Source organism: Palaemon carinicauda, chromosome 21 (genome assembly GCF_036898095.1).
Source record: "Palaemon carinicauda isolate YSFRI2023 chromosome 21, ASM3689809v2, whole genome shotgun sequence".
NCBI classification, from domain to species: Eukaryota; Metazoa; Arthropoda; class Malacostraca; order Decapoda; family Palaemonidae; genus Palaemon; species Palaemon carinicauda.
In genome coordinates, this window is record NC_090745.1 from 112,970,445 (window position 1) to 112,991,575 (window position 21,131).

Here is a 21,131-nt window from a genome sequence, read left to right on the forward strand (position 1 = left end):
GCGTCCTTGAAATCAAGTGTAGCCTACACATGAAGTCCTGTGGTCTTATTGCTTGTCTGCCTGTGTCCGCTGTCTCCATCTTGAACAAAGTTTCGTCTGACAAACTTGTTCAAGGCCGAGAGATCGATGACTGATCTCCAGCCTCCAGAAGCTTTTTTTCATGAGAATGAGTCGACTGAAAAGCTTGGAGACCTGTTGAAGACCTCTTGGAGAGCACCTTCTCCAACATGGTCTGGACTTAGCCCCAAAAGGAGAGCTCCTTTGCAGATCCCTTCGTGTAGGAGCTTGTTGGGACTGGATCCCAAGTCAATGGAGGGAGAGATGAAGTGAATGGGACGCGATACCCTGAATGAATCACCTCGACTCTCCAGGGCTCAGCCCCGAGCTGCAGCCACCTTTGTCAGTGGCTCTGCAGGATACCCCCCCACAGGTAGACAGGTGGGATGATTGCCCATCATAGCGGGAGCAGCCTCAGCTGGCTCCCCTAGTTCCCTTCCCTCCATGGAAGGACTTTGACCCTTTCTGGTTCTTCTGTAAGAGCTTCTTGGACACATTCTGTTGTTTTGATGACGTAGCCCTATTTGCCAACGGTTTAGGTGAAAGTTGTTTCTTTAGTGGAGGAGGATGGTAGGGCCATGATGTCAGGGCCCTGTGGAGGAGGGAGTCCTAGTTGGACTTCCTCCACCTCTTCCCCACTCGCTCGATGTCTTCAAGGTCGAATAGGGCACTCCCTTCAAAAGAGGAGTTTCTCAGCCTGGATACCTTAGCTTGAGGGAGCTGTCGATGGAACCTTTCAATGATCGAGTCCCATCTCTTTAGGAAGGTGTTTGCCCAAAGGTTAACAACCTGGTGGGAGAGGAACTCGATCGTCCTGGTACCGCACAGAAGGCCTCCACAACCCTCCTGATGGACTCACGTAATCCGTTTTTAAACCTGATCAGGTGTCCCACCAATGTAGTAGCCAGCATGGCATACTTTGCAACTTTCTCCTGATTGGTGATCTCCGAAGCCGAGAGACCTGACAATCTCTCGATGGGAACCCCTCTCGTAAGAGCCTTTATGGAGTGTTCCAGAGGTAACGCCAAAAGAGGCTCGTTGGTCACCTCATAATATCTCTTCTGCTGCAAAACGAGGGCAAGAGGAGCTTTGAAGACGAGCATGCTCGGAGGTAGTTAGAGGAGCCTGTAGGTTGCGACAATGCCTTCCTCCTGGCACTCTTCAACCCCTTTGACCAGGGCAAAGCTGCACTGGCCCTTGGGGATCTCGAGTGCCATAGACATGGTCGAGGACTGTGTCTTTACCCCCTTACTGGGCTGTCGATGGATTTAACAGCACATTGATGTTTCTGATGTAGGCCAAGACCTGCTAGAAGGCATTCTCAGACTCTTTCTGCCCCACTTCCGTGAGCTTAGAGCTAGCGGCTCTAGGCAAAAGATCGTCCTTATAATCTAATAGCTCATCCATCTCCCAGCTCTCACCCATAGGAGCCAGGGGTGGGTCTAAGTCGTCAGGATGTCAGGGTAGCTGAAATCCTAGAGTGAGAGACTTCCCTCGACCTCTCTTACTGGGCACGGAAGCTCTCGCCGAGGAATTGGGGATGGTAAACAAATCCTTCAGCTCTCTGCGCAAAGGCAGGTATTCCTCCAGAAGAGATGGCCTTGTGGCTGCCTCTCTCCTAAGGGGACATTGGTCCTCTCCGGAGGGAGGAATACAGTAACGTCAGGCTGAGGTGGAGTACGAGACTCTGGTGGAACCACCTCTATATGAGAGAGATGAAAAGAGCCCATCAGAAAGATCACCCTGTCCTCCTTGAGGGAGACAGGCCTAATTCTCTTACGTTTTGGAAGTAATTTGTATTTTTCCTAATGATAAAACCTTCAGCTATTTATAGGAATTATACTTTTGGTGAAGCTGGAAGATTAGCCATAAGACTTTTAGCGATGTGTAACTACCCCAGTGCTAGTTAGCGGGGCGGGTAGCTGGGTACCCCCCTCACAAACACACACCTGTGTTGTCTCGTCACTTTTTATTGCAGGCAGGAATTAACGGGGAACAGGTGATGGAGGGCCAATTTATACAAATAGCTCAAGGTCTGTATCATTAAAAAAAATACAAACTATTTCTAAATTCGTCACTTGCTCCAACAATAAATATGTACAAACCCATTCACTATTTACAGGGATGACACACCCATTATGAGGGTGGAAATCTGAACAAACTGGCTGGTATTCGATCATGCCTAAGAACACCCGTCTCTGATAAGGAAGCAGCGATATCTCTTGATATTTACTTTAATCCTCAGATTGCGGAAAAGTTGAGGAGTTGTCTCGGAGATGACAAAGGGAAGCCATCGAGACGGTAAGGTTCACCCAGTCGTTCTTAAGTCTTCAGAGAACGATGCTGCTCCTGTAGGCCCTGGTTGACACTAGGGTAAAAAAAAATCTTGTGAAAGCCTGAGGTACTATCGATACCAATGCACCACACCTTGACCTGGTATGCCTGTAGGATTGTGGATACCTCCTTCATGACAGAAGTCCTGCTGTCCAGGAGTATGAGATCTAGTGGTCGAGCGTGCACAGGAAGTCCTGTGGACTAACTGCTTGTTTGATTGCTATATGACATCTCCTTGCCTACAGAGTTTGATGAGCCAACTTGTTCCAGGAGGAGAGGACGCATACTGGCGACTTCTATAGGAGAGAACTGACTGTTGTAGCTTGGCGATACTTTGATGACACACGTAGTCCTGCAAAAATGATAAATTCGTAGATAATTTGTATTTTTCCTAACCATACAAACCTTAGTTATCTAAATAGGGTATTACTTTCGGCGTAGCTGAAATGACGAGCCATTAGATTTTTAACAAGGGTTAACTACCCCCTTGCTAGTTAGCGGGGGTAGGGGAGGTGTAACTAGCTACCCCTCCCCCCTCACACACCGGTGAACTGATTCACTTCGCTTAGAGGTAGGACTTCACGGGGGACAGGGCTGGCGGGCAAGTTTGATTAAATAGCTAAGGTTAGTATGGTTAGGAAAAATACAAATTATCTACGAATTTGTCATTTGTTCCGTAACCGAAATACATACCACGCTATTTAAATAGGGTGACTTAACCCTTAGGTAGGGTGGTAAGTCCCAGCTTTACTGGCTTTGGCTTTGCCCGGGGACTCAGAATCCGAGTGTGTAGCACTCGAGATAAGGAGTCCCTGCACCTCGCAAATCCCTTGCTCTGCAAGGAACGTGCGACCTACGTAAGCTTGTGTGTGAAGGAATAAAGTGTGACTCGTCCTAGGAATTTGACCTGGAATCCTTTAGATGGAGTTCTAGGATAGGACGTTCCCAATACCACCTCGTCAGGGTATGGGGGACACGACAGTATTATCTTAATACTAGGAACACAAGGAAGCATGGTTTACCTGCAGTGGTTTGAGGTCAGCTGTGCAGAGAACCCAGGATGCTGCTTTCCCCAAGAGAGGGGAGGATGAAGAAAAGAGTAAGGGCCAGACATACTTTTACATTCACGCAGACTAAAACCGGGTAAAAATGCCCTCAACCTTCTGCTACTTGTCCATTAAGGAGCCTGAGGTTTAGACCAGCTGTTGTGCAGCCACCACAGGGCCGATAGAGAATGTATCAAGCCTCCTGTGGGTCACGTCCTGCAGGTAGTGGGCTGTGAAGGTCGTTTGACGCTTCCAGACCCCAGCTTGTAGAACCTGCGTCACTGAGTAGTTTCTCTTGAATGCCAGGGACGTAGCGATGCCTCTGACATCGTGTGCTCCAGGGCGACGTGACAGAGGAGGGTCTGGATTCAGGGAATGGTGGATGACCCTGCGAATCCATGATGAGATGGTGTTCTTAGTGACCCTCCTCTTCGTCCTTCCTGTGCTCACAAACAATGCTCGCACTCGAGGACGGGCTGCAGCTCTTCTCTTAAGATAGAGCCTCAGACTCCTTACTGGGCACAGTAGGAGATGGTCTGGGTCATCTGTTACAGAACGGAGACTCGAAATCCGGAAGGAGTCGAACCGTGGGTCCGGAATCCCAGGATTTTGAGTCTTAGCCACGAACTCAGGGACGAACCCGAACGTTACCTCCCCCCATCCCCTTGAATGGGCGACGTCGTACGAGAGACCATGAAGTTCACTGACTCGCTTGGCCGAGGCCAATGTGAGTAGGAACACCGTCTTCCAAGTCAGGCGACGATCAAAAGCCTGGCGTAATGATTCGAACAGAGGTCTCTTAAGAGACCTGAGGACTCGAACCACGTTCTATGGAGGAGGTCTCACTTCCGACTGAGGGCAGGTAAGCTCGTAGCTTCGTATGAGTAGAGAAAGTTCCAGCGAGGAGGAAATGCCCATTCCTTTCAGCCTGAAGGCTAGGCTTAAGGCTGAGCGATAGCCTTTCACTGCCGAGACTGAAAGGCGCATTTCTTCCCGCATATACACAAGAAACTCCGCTATTGCTGGAATAGTGACATCGAGGGGAGAGATACCCCTTCCACGACACCAACCACAGAAGACTCTCCACTTCGCCTGGTAGACCCCTCGGATGACTTTCGCAGGTGCCGAGACATCCTTTCCGCAACTTGTTGCGAAAAGCCTCTCTCTGTGAGAAGATGCTGGATAGTCTCCAGGCGTGAAGCCGAAGCGATGCTACGGCTTTGTGGAAAATGTTGCAGTGTGGTTGCTTGAGTAGCTCGTGTCGTGGAGGAAGTTCTCTCGGGAGTTCCGTCAGGAGCTGCAGAAGGTCCGGGAACCACTCAGCATGATGCCATAGTGGAGCTATTAGTCATTGACAGGTTGACTGATATTCTGGTCTTGTTGAGCACCCTTCTCATCAGACAGAACGGTGGGAAGGCGTAAACGTCGATGTTGTCCCACCGTTGTTGGAAGGCATCTTGCCAGAGTGCCTTGGGGTCCAGGACTGGGGATCAGTACAGCGGAAGCTTGAAGTTCAAGGCTGTCGCGAACAGGTCCACCGTCGGGGAACCCCACAAAGTCAGGACTTTGTTGGCTACTAGAGGATCCAAAGATCACTCGGTACTCACTATCTGCGATGCTCTGCTCAGACTGTCGGCGAGCACATTCCTTTTGCCCGGAAGGAAGCGAGCCGAAAGTGGAATTGAGTGGACTTCGGTCCATCTCAGTATCTCTACTGCAAGATGGGATAGCTGTTGTGAAAAGGTACCTCCCTGCTTGTTGATGTAAGCCACTACCGTGGTGTTGTCGCTTATCACCACCACGGAGTGACCTGCCAGGGTTTGTTGGAACTGTTGAAGTGCCCCGATATACGGCCTTCATCTCTAGCAGATTTATGTGGAGGCACTTTTCTGATTCTGACCATAGGCCTGAGGTCCTGTGGTTCAGAACGTGGGCCCCCCACCCTTCTTTTGAAGCGTCCGAGAACAGCATCAAATCTGGGGGAGGATGAGAAGATCCACTCCCTTTCAGAGGTTTTCGTCGGTCACCCACCACTGAAGGTCCGTCCGTTCCGCAGGACCCATAGGGACCAGAATGTCTGGGGAATCGTGGCCTTGATTCCACCGGGACTTGAGCCGCCATTGCAGGGATCTCATCCTGAGGCGGCCGTTTGGAATTAGACGGGCCAAGGAGGAAAGGTGACCTAGGAGACGTAACCACGATTGGGCTGGAAGCTCTTCTCGTCTGAGGAAAGGATCTACGACCCTCCTCAGCCTTGCTATCCTGTCGTCTGATGGAAAGGCTTTGTGGAGATTGGTGTCCAATATCATGCCTAGATATACCAGTCGTTGAGATGGAAGCAGAGAAGACTTCTTGAGATTTACCATGATCACTAGATCTTGGCAAATTCCCAGAAGCTTGTCTCGGTGTCGAAGAAGGGTCGATTCCGAGTCTGCCAGGATCAGCCAGTCGTCCAGATAACGGAGGAGACGGATGCCGATCCTGTGTGCCCACGAAGAGATCAGGGTGAACACTCTGGTGAATACCTGGGGTGCTGTGAAGAGACCGAAACACAGCACCTTGAACTGGTAGATCCTGTTGTCTAGGCTGAATCTTATGTACTTCCTGGAAGACGGATGGATTGGGATCTGAAAGTACGGGTCCTTCAGATCCAGTGTACAAATGAAGTCTTGCGGTCTCACTGCAAGTCTGACCGTGTCTGCTGTCTCCATGCTGAACGGAGTTTGTTTGACAAACTTGTTCAGAGCTGAGAGGTCGATGACTAGTCTCCAGCCTCCAGACGCCTTCTTTACAAGAAAGAGTCGACTGAAGAAGCCTGGGGAGCCGTCGACGACCTCCTGGAGAGCATCCTTCTTCAGCATGGTCTCGACTTCTGCCCGTAGGGCTAGCCCCTTTGCCGATCCCATGGCATAATAGGAGCTCAACGACACTGGATTCGCTGTCAAGGGAGGAAGAGATGTTATGAACGGGACGCGATATCCCTGACTGATTAAAGAGATCGTCCAGGAATCGGCCCCGAGTTGCTGCCACCTGAATGCGCAACTTTTTAGGCATCCCCCCACTGGTGGACATGCAGGGGGATTGCCAATCCTAGCGTTTGCGGCCTCGGCCGCTCCCTCTAGGATTCTTGCCTCCCTTGGAGGACTTTTTGCCCTTCTTGTCTCTGACAGGAAAGGGCTGCTGCTTGGACACAGTCGTCTTTGCTGCCGCTGCCGGTTTCATCGTGTTGGACTGGCGAGGTTGTTGAGGTGCTGGAGGTTTGTAGGGCTTTGTTGTAAGAGCCCTTTGGAGAAGGGAATCCTGGTTCGACTTTCTCCACCTCTCAGCTGCCTGTTCCACATCCTTGGGCTCAAACAAACTATTGCTTAGACCTCTCTGAAGACCTCTCCTCCTCCTGCGAGCGCGCTGTTCTGCGCTTGCGGGGGGGGGGGGGGGGGGGGGGGGGGGGGGACCGTGAATAAGATGACCTGACTGCTCTCGCTCCAGAACTCGCTAGGAAGCTCGCATTGCGTAACCCGGAGGGAATCGCGCTTGGGCTCGCGCTCGCGTGATGGAACAATCCCAGGTTCGCACATGCGTGCGAGCGGGCGAGTGCTGGCGACCAGGAGAATGACGGCGCGTAGGCGAACGATGGAGCGCAGGCGAGCGATGGCCGCAGGGCGAGCAGGTGAGGTTGCGTGTGGGAGCGCAGGTGATCTTCTGCGAGCAGGCTCGTGGGCGCGTGGGCATACTGGAGAGTGATGGCGCGCAGGCGATGGGGCGTGCGGACACGCCGGAGATCGCTGGCGTGCTGGTGCGCGATCTGGAGAAGACAGATGGGGCGCAGGATCAGCAGACTTAGAAGCCCGTGAAGGAGACTGCTCGTGGGTGCGTCGTGTCCCGTCCACCTCTGGAAGTGCGCACGGTAGGAGCTGGAACCTGTGGGCGAGAAGGTGACTGAGCGCGATGGCGCGTAGGCGGTTGACGAGAGGGCGAGTTCCGAGGGCGCGCAGGTGAACGCTGGCGAGAAGGAGAAGGATGAGGCTTCCTTCCTACGCCCAGATCCAAAGATCGTGGGCGTGCGGGCCAGCGATGGCAAGTTTGCTGGCGAGCTGGAGATCGTGGGCGCGCAGGAGATCGTGGGCGCACAGGAGATCGTGGGCGCGCAGGAGATAGTGGGCGCGTAGGGCGCGTATCAGGATCAGGGCGCGCAGATGTGCGCTGGCGAGGAGGAGATCGCTGGCGTACAGGAGATCGTTGACGCGCAGGAGAGCACTGGCAAGCAGGAGATCGATGGCGAGCAGGAGAGCGCTGACATGTCGACTCTGCCATAGGAGATCGCTGGCACGTTGTTTCCGGCACAGGATGACACTCAGCAACAGCAGGAACAGGAGAAGGCTTGCGTGTAGCTGCGCGCAGGAGAACGCAGGCGCACAGGTAAAACCTGGCACTTAAGGGACTTGCTCACATTGTGAGACAAGCCCTTTTGCCCTGAAGGGACCGGTGCCCGTTGGATAACGGGGTGTGAGGGCGCCCACTGCGCATCAGCTGCCACGAACGGTGAAGGAGGGTCAGCAGGTCTGGCAGGCGTAGGAGATAGCGAACGATCTGCAGAGAGGTCCAGAGATGTGGCTGCAACGGTCGACTCACGACAAGGAGGATCCTCTGCGGGGGACGGCGAGGGCGAGGAGCCGAAGAGGCGCCTCCTAACTCCCTTGTGGGGAGAAGGAAGACCTCTACGGCGAAGAGGGCGGCGAGCCTTGCGACGGATACGTCCTCAGAGCAGGAACACCATCGTCGGTCCTCTGAAGAGGAGTCTCTGTCAGTAAACTCCCCCGAGGGGGAGAATCACCTGCAGGAGAGACCGTTGGACTCAGCTACTCCCTCGAAGGATGTTCGGAGGAGGGAACTGAGCCTTCGGCAACATCAGCACCCAAGGCGGGGGTTTGACCCGACCCGTCGGAAGCCTCTGCCACAACAACGTCGACAATAGACAGAGGGTCAACTTCCGCTATCACCGGCGATTGTTTGACAACTGCGCCCAACTGGATCAAGTCAAACAGGGCTTCCCTGGAGGGAGAACCCTTAAGCCCCAAGGAAGCCCAAAGCTGCAATAAATCATCACTATAAACAGAAGCAGAAACAGATAAATCCTCCCCCAGAGGAGGAGCTGCCTCGCTATGGGAGGCAACTCCCTCTCCCGAACCCCGAGGTCGGACAACAAAAGAACGGCCTACGCTACCACTCGACGGCCTCTCACGAGAGACCAATCGAGAGGGAGCTTCGGAGGTGGTTCGGGCAACGGAAGAAGAGTCCTTGGAATTTTCCTTTTTCAATGAAACCCTTGAAGGAGAAAGATCCCGCTTAGACTTCTTCATCCGTCGCCGGGAAAACCTCTCCCACTGGGAGATAGACCACTCCCCGCACTCACTGCACACTTTATCCTTATCACACCGTTGACCTCTGCAGAACGGACACAAGGTGTGAGGGTCCGTCTCGACCGCCGACATATAAGTGCCACAAGGGCGGTCGGGTAAACCAGGGCATTTCCACATGATAAGGAGAGAGGCCAACTTCCAAACACACGAACTGAATGAGAAAGCAAAAAAGATTAAGGCTGTCAATGTGAGGGTGAGAGCACACGTGTCTGACCATCACCCGAGCCAAAAGCGAAGTGAATCAGTTCACCGGTGTGTGAGGGGGGAGGGGTAGCTAGCTACCCCTTCCCTACCCCCCGCTAACTAGCGAGGGGGTAGTTAACCCTCGTTAAAAATCTAATGGCTCGTCATTTCAGCTACGCCGAAAGTAATACCCTATTTAAATAGCGTGGTTTGTATTTCGGTTACGGAACAAATGACATAACACGTGACAGGGTGTCCAAATGGATGTTCGCATTCGTGTAGGTCATAGAGGGAATCGCCATCGCACCTAAACAGGTGGGTGGAATGAGATGATGTGCATGCTCTTTTTAGCCGAGCTGTGGATTCTCTGCCCTTGTCGAAAAGAGAAGAGTACTCCAAACTCAGAGGGGGTTATCCACTACGAGGGAAACCTAACTTGAGGACAAGAAAGGTGTTATCCCTGGAGAAGACATCGGCCGATCCCTAGGGATGACATCGGCCAATGCTTCGGACTTCGAATTCTATCGTTGGTTGGCAAACTCAAGCTAAGGGAGCGTCATTGTCAGGGAGCTGACGAACAGGACCAAGGTCAAGCTAAGGGTTGGTCGCATAAGTCTGTACGGAAGAGAATCCCACGGATGGAGGGTTATGGTTGCTTGTACAAGTACTGAGGGAGCGTGGGCCAATGGAGACAGAGCAAGTGGAGACGATTCCTCGAATCTAGGTTTGCTATATCCATATACATAAGCATGAGCTGAATTCAATCCCCTTTGTAAGAATAACCATGGGGTAACGTCTCCCGACGCAGATGTGAAGGGCCAAGGTGAAGAACCAAGGAATATCATTTTATTAAAGGATGTATATACATAATTTTGATAATTTTCCCTGGATTTATAATATGTCCCAGAAAAAAATGTAGAGAAGAAAATGATTGTTTTACCATTGATTACCTTTTTCCCACCTTAAACCTTCAGTTCCCACTGCGTATCCCCATTATCGAGGAATCTATCTGGGTATATCTCACTAATTATTTATTAGTCCTAGATACAAATATTTTCAAAGAAAATGGGAGTTTAATGGGGAAGACATTTCTTATTAGGATTCCCTGGCCAGAACAAAAATAAAACCTTTTACCTAGGTTAGGTTAGGTGGGTGTGTTTGGGTTAGACAGCTTCTCTCATTTTATTGTGTTTGGGTTAGACAGCTTCTCTCATTTTATAAATTTTCTCCTAGGTTAGGTTAGGTTAGGTGGGCGTTTAGGTTAGACAGTTTCTCATATTTACTGTTTTTTGTATTCTATCTAAATAAAAAATTCTCCACTGTGGAACCCCATGATAAGGAGGGCAAGTATCTCTATATGCGATTATTTGCGGCAAAAATAATGGTCGAATTGCTGTAAACATACTAAGCTAGAAAAATACTGTTAAATCAAGATTTCAGTGTTTGACTAACACTGTAATTTTACTTACACTTTGACCCAAGTCTAAAAACTATACGGGAAACAATAGTTGTGGCGTCAGGTTAGGCTGGTATATCCATAGACAACACTTCACATGTAGCCTACCATGAAACCCTGGATTATTATGACGTATTTACCATAATAATGAGGAAGCAATGAAATATTAGGCATGATGCAGCTTCTCCGCACCATAAATATAAATGGTAAATTTGTATTGTATTACAGGGTGTGAAGAGCGTAATTTTTCCTAAGAAAAAGTAGTTGATTTCCTAGGTTACACTGCCCTGTAATACACTACAATGAAACCATATAAACAATAACAGATAAATATTATACTAATTTATAACTTCTTTAACTAGTGGAACTAATGGGTCCAATGGCAGCCTTCAGAACCTTGTTTTAGTTTCTGCTTTCAGAATAACATAAAGTTACTTAAATAACTACCGAACTCATTCTAAACGGGGGTAGATCTTACCATGAAACAATCAAGATAGATCTAGTCTACTCTTATGCCTAAATCAGGTTTAATGAAAAAAATAAATTAAAATTCGCTTACATGTGATCCAACAAGACAAATGAGAAGCCACCCGAGACCATGAAGACCAAACTGGAGAATCAGTGTAGTTACTATCTACAATTTAGTATCACTAAATCACAGTATAATGATTGTTATTGCCACTGGAATTGACTGTGAGTCTGCAACATGTAATTTCGTCAATCGTTAATTCGTAAGAAAGATGGCAAGATGAATACTGCTTCCACAAGGTAAGGATGATCGAATCGTAACTGGTAAACAGAGCACAGCAGAGATCATGATGAACTAACGCAGTATTGCCAGACATATTTTGAGATGAAGTGTTACCAGACATATTTTGCCCAAGTTTGCTAGACTCCGGTCAAAATTCTTCTAAACAGGCCAAAATTATGCTATCGTGATAATGAAATAATGCTAACTTTCAGTTTCAAAGCTAATTTGTTTTAAAAGAAACCCATTATAAGCATCGCAGTTAATACCTGTAACATATAATGAAAAAGGCAGTCAACATTGCTTGTGTGTCTGTAGAAATGGAACGATTTTTAAGATCAAACTTTGTAAAAGCCACTTAAAATTTTGTAACAAATGTGTGGAGATATCTATATTATGGACAAAAAGGACTCTGGCATAGTTTCAAAGAACTATAAGACTGCTAACAAGGAAAAAAAGTTTTTTGGGCACATATAAGTAAGGATTATCACACAGGCAGATCGTTACAGGTAATGGCGAATAAAAATGAAAATTCACCCTTTAGCCGGGAAAAAATAATGTAAACACGATTTATTATTACCATTGGCTGTTTATTAGATGTCTATGTTCACTAAGTTTATCATATTTCGTGATGGCTCAAAGTTGATACATTCACATGTTTTTCTCACAACTTCTCATAAAACTTCATTTGCTTTATCAATTTTTTTACTACTGATTATATATTTCCATGGTATTTCTCTAAATTTATTGAAATTATACTTTTTTCAAGCCAAATGTCCCAGAATTATACTGAATTAATGATTGCTAATATATATATATATATATATATATATATATATATATATATATATATATATATATATATATACATATATATATATATATATATATATGTATATATATGTGTGTGTGTGTGTGTGCGTGTGTGTGTTTGTGTGAGACTGTCTGTATGCATGTGTGTGTATGTTTGTATGTATGTATGTAGAGAGAGAGAGAGAGAGAGAGAGAGAGAGAGAGAGAGAGAGAGAGAGAGAGAGAGAGAGAGAGAGAGAGAGAGAGAGAGAAGGTGGGGGGGGGGGGGGTCACACTTTTAAGTTTCCGTTACATCCACACAAAAGAATAACATCAAAACAACTGACATTATTCAGTTATCTGTCAAAATCTAATCCAAACCTGATGAATGGAAGACCAAGCTATCCTTCAGATGATGGAATTTCAAGAACTATATTTATAGATGTTAATTTTGTGCCAGTAGGCTACTTATTTAACATTCCAACTCATAATGCTAATACTGAGTATCCAATGGACTGATTATTATTATTATTATTATTATTATTATCATTATTATTATTATTATTATTATTATTATTATTATTACCCCTTCCCCTTTTGGGGGGGGGGGGCAAGGAATATTATTTTTGGTAGATTTCTTTGTTTGTCTTTGTGTTTGTTTGTTTGTTTGAAGCACCTTTACAGAAAAATTACTCGAACTATTTACTTGAACTTTTCATGAGAGATGTACTATAATGCACAATTATTATTATTTGCTAAGCTACAATACTAGCTGGAAAAGCGCGATTCTATAAGCCCAAGAGCTCCTACAAGAAAAATAGCCCAGCGAGGAAAGGAACTATAGAAAGATAGAATAGTGTGCCTGAATGTACCCTCAAGAAAAGACAAATAGTGTGCCTGAGGGCACACTATATTGTATCTATAAGTACCAAAGATCAATACTCACTACCTTGAATCTGTTTCCTCAATGGATGACTGCAGTGAAAGCTACTCTGTTTTGATGATTATGTGACCATCACAAGTCTTTGAGTGTATGAATCCTGGTTCCAAAGCTTGGTAACTGAAAGATGATGGTTTATTATACTGTATACAATTGTTCGTGTAAATATTCATAACAGATTCAAATATTAATATCCTAATCATAGTGATGTAATAGCTGCCTCATAAGAAGTATTGCCTGAATGACCTGCTGTTTGTTGGAATCATTGCTAAGGAAGGCCTTCCAATCCACAGGTCATTTAGTTGGTAGTGTATTAAAGCCAACACTTCTTGTTGGCACGGGCCTTTCCCTTGGTCGGCCCGTAGAGCCCTTTTAGTCTTCTCCCCTTGTATGATAAACTTCTCACTGCAGCCTTCTCTTATGCACTCCATGGCCAGTGTAATGATAGCTTCACATCATTTAACATATAATTTACAATGAATTAATATACAATTATAGCTATAAAATGTTTCACTACAATGTTAAAGAGCATACTTAATATAACTTACCTTTACAGACTATGGTATGTATGTATCTGTGCTGATTGCTGCATCACCTTCCTCGTGCAATATACCATACCTTCTGACATATCAGTATGAACTACTTTGGATATCTTTCATGACGGAGAAGCAAGACTTTCCATCGTAGATTGTGAGAGTTTCTTTACTATGTAAAGCAGCTCTTCTAGGACACTCCAGAATTAAACCATTGTTCTCCAGTCTGTGCAGTGCTATAGCCTCTGTGCCCTGATCTTCCACTGTCTTGGGTTAGAGTTCTCTTGCTTGAGGGTCATTATTCTATGTTTCCTTAGCTCCTTGAAGCCCTTGTGCTTATAGAATCCTGCTCTTCCAACTAGGGTTGTAGCTTGCTAGTCATAGCATGGTAATAATAACAATAGGAATAACCTAGCACTTGACAATATGTCCCAAATGCATAAATCCAATCCAATCCAATCCTATGATACAGATGAAGTATACACTCAAAGGAACCAATAAAACGACAATAGAATCATATACACTTAATATCTCATTATAAGTAGGATAGAAATAAAAACCAACATTTTCTTGTATTTTATTTTAACTAATTTGTCAAATATATATTATTCTATACATGTGCAAATATTCCTCACTAAAATATTCTGCTTTATAGTAATAAGAATATATTTATATTATGTATAAGCATTCAGAACCACTGACGTTATCCTCAGCATCTTTATAAAGACGTTGCAAAAAAGTTGAGAAATTAGGTTAAATGAACAGGATTCTGACACAAGATACGTTCACATACCCAACTTTAGTAAGAATTTTATATCCCTCTACAAGAATTTGAGATTTATACAGTTTGCTAAAAAATTTATTTTACTAATAATGTATATATTTGGCATCCTTAATTCCCTCTCAGTAGTACCATACAACAATAATCTTTGGTGTGTACAATATACTAAATGCTTTTCTGCTAATAGTGTCCAAAGATCAATATGTACATTTATATAGTTACTAATTTTGGGTTAATAAATAAAGTATTATCAAGAAATTCAGTATATTAGGGAACATGAAAGAAAAAAAATTGCTAATTTATACCACTGAGATCCAGTATTCTTTTTTTTTAAGTTTTTATCATATTTGTTTTAGCTTAATTGTACTGAATTAAATAAAGTTATAAGAAGTGTCATAAGCCTATATTTACATTCGCACCCATTTTGTATTTACATGATAATGCTCCAAATGTTTGTTCTACAATTCTATTGTTACTCTTCCAACATTTTTTTCTAAATTAAATTACCTAAATTCTAAGAGAATTTATAAGTTAAAATATGGAATTCCTCCATTCATTTCAATTTTGTAAGATCTATTCCTCCTTTATTGTGTGTTCATACAAATGCATTAGCTTAATAACCTGTCATCATAAAGTGAGTAATAAAGTAAAGTTGTCTAAACTCCAAAAGAGAACGGATCCTCTTCAGCCATTACAGGAATTCACGACTTCTGACAAATTATTTTGCATAACTTCTACTCCTTGTTCTAACATATGTAACGTACTGGATTAGCTTATTAACCACTCAAAGTAAGGTGACCCACAGAAAAATTACTTAGTAAAAAAACCGTTAACAGAATTCCCTAAAATCCTCTAAGAAAATGAAACTTTGTCATTCGCCTCCAGACTACTGCATGAAAGGTAACAGTTATATAGTTTTGTATATATGATGTTTAAGGAAGCATATTCAAATTCAATTTGTTACCTACAAAATCACACTCTACGTTCATATGTTTAATAATTAGCTACTTGCGAAAGTACATGCAATGACAAATGTAATTAATGTGTTAAACCAAACTTTCCTGAAAATGGTAGACTTTTCAAATATTTGGAAGGCTCTTGTAGCCAAATTTTCCCCCGAGCAGCCAATATCTGTAGTAAAATTAAAGGCAGCAAAGCTCTTTCTTGTAATGACACTGAGAGACTAATATTGCACCAATACCGTATAGGAAAGTTGTTTCTTAGATGCAAAGTTTAGTAGCAAGAAACTAGATATGTTGATTCAAAATAAATCCTGACTTCCTTTCTCATTACTATATATGCTTTCTTTGGCACACCATTCATTTTAAAATATCTTCAATAGTTATTATAATGAAAATAAGTAATTTACGTATATACATATAATTCAAAGAAGTATTGATTTACAAACTCCAGGTAGAGACGACTGGCGAAATCTAACTGAAGCCCTTTGCGTCAATATGCGTAGGAGGAGGACATGATGATGATAATGATACTTTAAAAAAAGAATATTCTAACGGTAACATTGTAAATAAATCAGTACTGAAATTTAATATGAATGCAATAATCATGAAAGTAACTCATGAGGTAAAGATCTGGTGCTCTAAATGCATAAAATATTAGTGAAAATCTCTTTTTATTATAACGATATTAGGTAAAACATAATGCCGTTATCTTCGATAACAATAATAATAATTTGTAATATTGTATATTGTAGTAATAATAACAATAATAATAATAATGTTAATAATAATAAAAATATAAAACTAGTAACAATAATAACAATCATAATAAGAATGATTGCCATTACTATTTTTCATGAACCAATACTGGCTTCCAGTTAAACATTAACTAAATATACATTGATTTACTATATACATACCTAGAAAGGATGTGGAGGAAACAATGAAGGAAACGAAAATCAATCATAACAGTCTTAGAATTCACAGTTCATGGCCTGTAGCTCATCTCAATGCATTTCCACATTGACCACAAAAAAAGATTTCTGTTTAATTACAGATGTTAGAATAAAGCAGTATAAACCACACATATCCACAGGTTTGTATATGTTCCTTTTGTAAGTTTGTCCATAGCCTTATAATCATCCGTAACTTGTAGCATTGGATTAAAGATCATAGGCACTCACACATAATAAATATTGCACGTTTGTGTTCATTATCATTTGTATTTATTCCATTCAAACAAAAATCACAGAAAATGGATGGTCAAGTCTGAAACTGAGATGGAAGAATGGTAATGATAATACGACCTCCTAGCAAAAATGAAGATTAAGTAGAATGCATATTTCAATTCCTTTAGTGGGTAACATATATATTTTTTTTTTAAATAGAGGATTCAAAGAAAGACAAGCTAGACCCCTTAACTAGCCCAGACCAAAATAAGAAATAAAAAGGATTAAGGAAAACGTGCGAGTCTCTATCACAAGAAAAGACCAGTTTCTCAAAGGAAGGAAGGCTTAAGCAGTAAGGAACACTGGAGAAGGAAGAGTTTGTCTCTTAAATTCTCAATATAAAAGTGAACAATGTAAGATGGTTGGATCTGTCACAGAAAATGAAAATTTTGTCCTCAAAGCTACTTTAGGATAATACAATTACAGTGACTGTCCTTCCGTCTTCTGCTTCATGGAAAGAGGATAACTGTCAACTATAAATGTATTCTCATAGTAGAATGACTTATAAAAGTGACTTTTCCAAGTTCTTGCAACAAACAAAGTAGTCCTGGATTTAATTGAAAGATTCTCGACTTGATATCCAAAATGGAGGACAGACTCAAGGGATACTAGATAAGAGTGATTTCAGTTCCCCTCCTAATTTATCTAAATTCCATCAATTTTCATACTAAATTGATTGAAATTTCAAATTCTAAATCAATATTATTACAATATTTCAAAAATGAATTTAGACTCGCAACAAACTGCATCTGCACTGTCTGAGCAATGAAAGTACAGCTTGTGGCTTCTACTGATAACTGCATACGGTGGTTAAAACTATTATTAAATTCAAAAGATTATGAAACTGATGCCTTCATAGTCATCAAGTGTTCTGCAGTAGATATAAAAGGAATCTAAAAAAAAATATGCAAGTACTTTGATCCCACGACTCAAATAGCTTTCCCTTTAATAAAAATCACAATTGTGTATCAATAAAATTTCATAGTGGATTCTTCATCGGAGGTGTCCTAAACACCGGCACTGCTCTAATTCTTTTCAAGATTATTGAAAAGTAAGCACTAACATTTAAAAGCATGAAATGGGGAAGACAAATAGGTAAACAATTGAATTTATAAATAAAGTAATATACGTCTCCAAGAATTGTATTTAAGAAGCTAAATTCTAAAGTGAAAACACTTACCTAAAGTACACACAGAAACTTACCTATATGAGTACACATTGCACACTTGTTTATGAATGAAATGAGTGAAAGTTATCTAAGTTAAGAAATAACTAAGTTTTGTAGATCATTTTCAAAAACTGACAAAAAAGTATGATAATGACATGTATACAAATTTACTTAAAAACAAAATGATAATCTAAATTACTGTATTACTTTATTTTGAAGAAGAGCAAAGTTTTATAATGGCTAGTTAGGGAGTTTGCTTTATCTCTTGCATTTGAATCTGACATTAGACTAAGCCTGTCTGATAAAAGCACGAGATCTTGGTCACAAAAGCAGTTCTAAGTGTAAACTTAGGACAACCTTTATAATGACAGCTTCATTTTAGGAAAGGACTGATGGTTGAACAACTAGCTCAATAAATAACAGCATGCAAAAAAGAAAAAAAATCAGAAAAGGAGGAAAGATTGGAGTGGAGCTTAACCTGAAGCGATGGGCCTACCTCATGAAGGAATGAAAGTTTGTAAGTCATTAAAAATCCAAGCTAGCTGAAAATGTAAATAGTTTTTCTAAAGCAAAATAGGCCAAAAATGAATGTTGCAACACATTAGTGAAAAGAACTTTGCTGCATTTGATCTTACTGATGGAAATGCATTGGAGCAACAATTTACTGTACTGATTTGCGACAAAATTCTTTTTTATTCTGAAACCTTATGACAAAACACCAAACAAATAAACCAACCAAATTAAATCACCTCCGTTAAAACCAAGGATGTTACCAGTCTTGGATGACCTCACTGGTCCAGGTGGCAGGCCTTTGGCCCAAATATTCTAATCCAATCCAATACAAGGATGTTAGAATATAAAATTTACTTTGTGAATTACTAACACCTTTTTAAAAGGTTTTCTTTTAGTAGAAAAAGAAGAGTTTGATAAATTTTCACATACCTCACGAAGAACCTTTAAAATCTAGTTACAGTACTTACGTAAGAGTTTTAAAAACAATTTCAATCATCATTTTAAAACAATGTTTACAATATCAAATGTTTTTGTAAATATATCCAAAATTCAGGTCACATTCATGTTAAGCCACATTTATGTGCAGTAAGAAATATTTTGAGTAAAATAAAAAACCATCCTTTCAAGTAATTGAGAATATCAAAATGTGGTTTAATAAGGAGTACACTAATGCAAATGTGAAAGAGAAAGGCATTTTCATTCTATGAATTTCAATTATGAGAAAATTCAATATAGTCCCCTATATGTTAGGATTTAGTGGTAAGAAAGGTAACACATGATTAAAACATTAATAAGAATAAATCCAACAATTCGAACTACATATGTGTTAAGTGAGTTAATTCATATTGAACAAGGAGTAGAAATCAACATTTTTCATAGAAAATAGAATATGCAGATTTAATTACCATTACAGTAAGGAATAGAAGAAGTGTAGAGATAGTTTTCTGCAAGTCCCGAGGAATCTTTACACTTTTCTAAAATAATACATTTTCGAGCATGTGACTAATTCATGCATGTTTTCATGGGTATTACACTAAGTTGAAAAATCAAAGTTGAGATGCCAAGCATTTGAAATTCTTTCTCACACCCCGAGGTGCTACTATATGTTTGTATTTGTTGACCTAACTAATATATACAACAATTTTTTCAATATATTCTTACAAAGGCAGCAAGAATTCTATAGACATCACCAGTAATCTATTTAAAAAAAAGAAATATCTTTAAATGTGCAGCTTCATTAATGAAGTTCCATTCAAGATTTAATGAGTGTTTCTACTATATTATTTCTATGGCATTGAAAAACGTGTGGGAGATGATGTCTATGAGTTATTCATCACAGTTACCATGAAGATGACAAAATCTCTTCTGTAACATCATTTCTTAAATGATGATTTGGAAAGGGCTGGGTTTATATTGCGCTCAAAGTATGTACAAACAATGGCGCAAACATGTCAGTATATATATAAAGTATATATATATATATATATATATATATATATATATATATATATATATATATATATATATATATATATATATATATATATATATATATATTGTGTAAAAAATAGCCCAATTTTCTATTTCCTCACACTTTTGTATTTTCTGGTGACTAGACTACCAGCAAGTTGCCAGTTAAATCTGAGCAAGGAGAACACAAAAACATTTATTTCTTTGTTAGCATTCAAACCAATGCACAAAAAGTCCTTGTCAGTATACACTTTGCCACTACGCTAATGCTAACAGTACAACACTGTGTTTATGGACTGAAATATATACATATTCTGCTGGTCACTCTTTAAACATAATCATATGTGAGGAAGTAAAAAATATTTTCACTGTGGCTATGAAAAAAAAAATAGGAAAAAGTGGCTAGTATAGTCTATATACATTCCAGCTTAAAAGGGCAATACATACTAAAACACTTATACAATGTAAATAAATGTCTAGTCTTCTCAAGTAGAATACATATGAACTTGATACTTTATATGTATGTATGAGATCTATAGAACTTTAGTCAGTTTTCCCAGCATAGTGATAAAGTTTATACCAACAGACGTCTTTCATGTTCATGTACAGGATTTAACTGGCTCATAGTGTTTACCAAAGTCAAAAGTGTGGGGGAAGTAGAGATTCTGGCAACAAAAATACGTACGTAACTGGTAAAATGTGATAATTAAAGTTTATATATATATATATATATATATATATATATATATATATATATATATCGTATATATATATATATATATATATATATATATATATATATATATATATATATATATATATATACATAATGTGTGTGTGTGTATATATGTATATATATATATATATATATATATATATATATATATATATATATATATATATATATATATACTGTATATATATATATATATATATATATATATATATATATATATATATATATATATATATATATATATATATACATATACTGTGTATATATATATATATATATATATATATATATATATATATATATATATATATATATATATATATATATATATATATACACGATATCTACAAAGTAACATAATGCCCTTCTTGCTCTTGGTGCTTTTGAACATCTTTTGTCTCTGTATATGAAGTGAAGTGAAACAGACAAGAGCTATAACAAGAAAAATAAAATTTCTATAAATATCTATCGCAAGATTTTTGAAGTATATCTAGATCTATGATGGATTACTAAAAAATTTGAATTCTTTAGAGTATGTTTAAATTGTCATTCTTGAATAGACAAAGACATAAAAAATTAATGTTAATTTAGGAACTTCAGTTTTATCCGATTACATCATTTCAAGATTTCAAATGTAAATTTATTCATTTACGTATGCATACACAATATAAATAAGAAGAATAAAATATATATATATATATATATATATATATATATATATATATATATATATATATATATATATATATATATATATATATATATATAT

The 21,131-nt window shown here is 40.8% G+C and overlaps 1 protein-coding gene across 1 annotated transcript in view; it reads left to right on the forward strand.

The window, feature by feature from the left end:
- LOC137615420 (probable 3',5'-cyclic phosphodiesterase pde-5) overlaps positions 1 to 21,131 on the forward strand; it is a 337,922-nt gene that overhangs the window by 254,473 nt on the left and 62,318 nt on the right.